A 3,269-nucleotide genomic window follows, 5' to 3' on the forward strand; every position below is an offset into this window, starting at 1 on the left:
TGGTTGGTGCACTGCAGTTCAGTTAACAGATGATTAATATTCCCTGATATCGTTTGCAGTTCACTTGGTTGGATGCCTGGGTGCTTGCCATAGAGACGTGAGAATATTGTGTAGTACTTTTGCAGTAAGTCTTTTTATGAAGTAAATGTCATGTGTTTATTCTTTTTTCTTTTTATCTTTTCTTTCAAAATTTTATTGTGGAGTATTGGGGAACAGTGTGTTTCATCAGGGCTCATCAGCTCCAAGTCATTGTCCTTCAATTTAGTTGTGGAGGGCGCAGCTCAGCTCCAAGTCCAGTTGCTGTTTTCAGTCTTTAGTTTCAGGGGGCACAGCTCACCATCCCATGCAGGAATTGAACTGGCAACTTTGTTGTTGAGAGCTTCTGCTCTAACCAACTGAGCCATCTGGCATGGCAGCTCAGTGGCAACTCATTGTCTTCAATCCAGTTGTGGACGGCACAGCTCACTGGCCCATGTGGGAATCGAACACATGTGTTTATTCTTTTTCTTCTGTTGCCAGCCTGGAACATGGTTGAGATGGCTGGAGTATCAGCTACCTTCTTAGATCATGAGTACAAGGAACATACCTTAGAGATTGTAGAGTTGACAGAAGGAGATTGAGTCCTTAATGAATTTTGGGCAACTTGCCATACCAACCCCAAAATACCTAATTATAAAATCCCTTTATAAGAGAAAGTGGCCAACTGTTATTTGCAGTTGAACTGATACAAGGTGTAGTTAAGTTATGTTTCTTTCATATTCAATTCACATAAATGAGGTTTAATCACAGGTAATTCATGCAGTGATTCCACGATGATAAAATAGTTTATGGGTTACAAATTGCACTGAACTGCTGGCTGAATATAGCATTTTGATTTATAATGCAAAATTAAAAAAAAAATGTTAGGTTGCTTAAGAAAATGTAGCTGATTGAAAAAGCCCATTTTAGATAGTAATAAATAGCCCTAAGCGGTTCTGGGCACTAAAGAATACCCCTTGAGGAAAACATATGCAAAAAAAAAACCCTCATCCAGTTAAAGGAAAAGCACTGTCATTGGTTCTGTGGATTTTACTAGCTATTGTCATTTGTTTTAAGTTTTAAATAGATTTTAGAAAAATGTATTGTGCTAGAGAATTTTCATCACTTATAAGAAATAAAGTCTCTGTCCTAGAAACAAACATGTAAGTTTTTGTTGGAAAAAGGGCAGAGTGGGAGAGAAACAGCGACAGCGTGGAGACTAAGATAATATAGCTTAAAGGCAATGAAGAACAAGATCATGATATTGGTCAGTCGGAAAACTGGGAAAAGCAGAACTTAGCAGCAGACAATAATAAGGGGGTATCCAATAGGCTGCCTGGGACATAGGGTAGTGGTAATATCTACTACAGCCATTTGCAGCATAACGACGTTGCCAACAACAGACCGCATGTATGTTGGTGGTCACATAAGACTATAATGGAGCTGAAACATTCCTATCACCTAGTGACATTGCAGCCATCATAATGTCCTAGCTCAGTACATTACTCACGTGTTTGTGGGGATACTGGTGTAAACAAACTTATTGCATTGCCAGTTGTATAAAAGTAGAGCACATAGAACTATGGTAGTAGGCTATACCATTTAGGTTTGTGTAAATGCACTCCATGGTGTTCGCACAATGATGAAATTGCCTAACGATGCATTTCTCAGAATGGCACAGGACTATACCTGAGTAATGCAGTTCTGTTTACAAAGCCCATGAATTGCCTCATTCAGGGATAAGGTGTAGAAACACAGGGAGGGTTTCCAGGGCTTATGGGTGAGGGAAGACACGACTATAATGGAATAGCAGAAGACAGTTCTTTTGGATGATAGAAAAGCATAAGTCTTCATACTCCAAAGGTCCAAGAAAACCTAGTTTGGTCACAATATTTGTCATGTGTAAAAATAGCCGGGGATGAGTCAGGTTTTATATCTCACACTTATGCTGCTTTAAAGAATCTTTTTAACAAAAATACACAATTAAGTCCAGGGTCTTGAAAGAGAAATGTGCATGTGAGAGCTCCTGAGCCTTAAACTTGGTTAGTGCCACGGTAAATCCTACTCTGGTCATTATTTATACTTTAAAAATAATCAAAACAGGCACCAGAGTATACATACACTTCTGTAAACTCTTCCCCTCAACTACATATCTTGGGTACCCTTTCCTGTCAAAACATGTGATTCTAGCTTATCTTTTCAAATAATTCTGTGGCTATGCCGATATTTATTATACACTTACTAAGTGATATTTATTTCAACGCTTTGATCTTTTCACTGGGGGGGGAGGGGGTGCTTTACATAAGGACAGAGCTGGAATATGATAAGCCCTAAGTAAGCTGTTGTTAAATTGGTACACTGTTCTGAGCTGTGTAGTCTCCAGATTTGACAGTGTTAAAAGATGTTGATCTCTGCTATGAAGCTGCCCCTGGCTGGAGAGGTGAGGGAGATGACAAAGGCACCACTCTCCTAATACTTAAAGCCCACCATCTGTACCTCCTGCCTCCCTCCTACTCCCTGGGCTGTCAACACCTGCCAGACTCTTATTGAAAGGTGGGAAACCTCACAGAACAGGTTTGGCCAGAACACAAGTAGGTGTCTCAGGAATATGCTCTAGATGTCAATGTACTTTTAACTTTAGAGGGAAAGGTTCATGAACACTCTTTCCCCAGATCAATTATAGCCAAGTCCCAAAAATAAAACTTGAAAGACAGTGGCAATCTGAGAGTCTTGGGTATATTTAGCTGTTGTGAATCTGAAAAACAAAGAATTGTAAAAAGAACAAAAATTTCACAAGATCAAGGAGTGTGGGACTTTTAGAAACACAGTTCTCTTTATATGGAAGGGGCCATGAATTTATCGACGTTAGCTGGGCTGAAAGGCATAATCAGTTCGGTTGTAATTAGAGACATTTTCTGGAAATAATAAACAGATTGAAAGTACTAACAGAAGAAACAATAGGTTCAAAATCTATCATCCCAGAATAATGAATAGAGTTGTGGTGTATTTAATGAGAAGATCTGCACGCTCATTTCCTAGAATAAAGCTCTTCAGTTGAGAAAATAAAACTCAGCTTGCCTAAAGCTACCTAGTCTGGTAGTGGGTGCTGTGTCCACTGGCCTTGTCTGTCCCCTGACAAGACACGGGCTCTGATTCTACTAAAAATGAACAGGTGGCTACTTATAACATTTTCATAAGGAAATATGGTCCCCAGCAGCATTTGGGGGGTCATGCTGCCCAGTCAGAAGAAA

This window comes from Rhinolophus hipposideros, assembly GCF_964194185.1.
Source record: "Rhinolophus hipposideros genome assembly, chromosome: 4".
Taxonomy (NCBI): Eukaryota; Metazoa; Chordata; class Mammalia; order Chiroptera; family Rhinolophidae; genus Rhinolophus; species Rhinolophus hipposideros.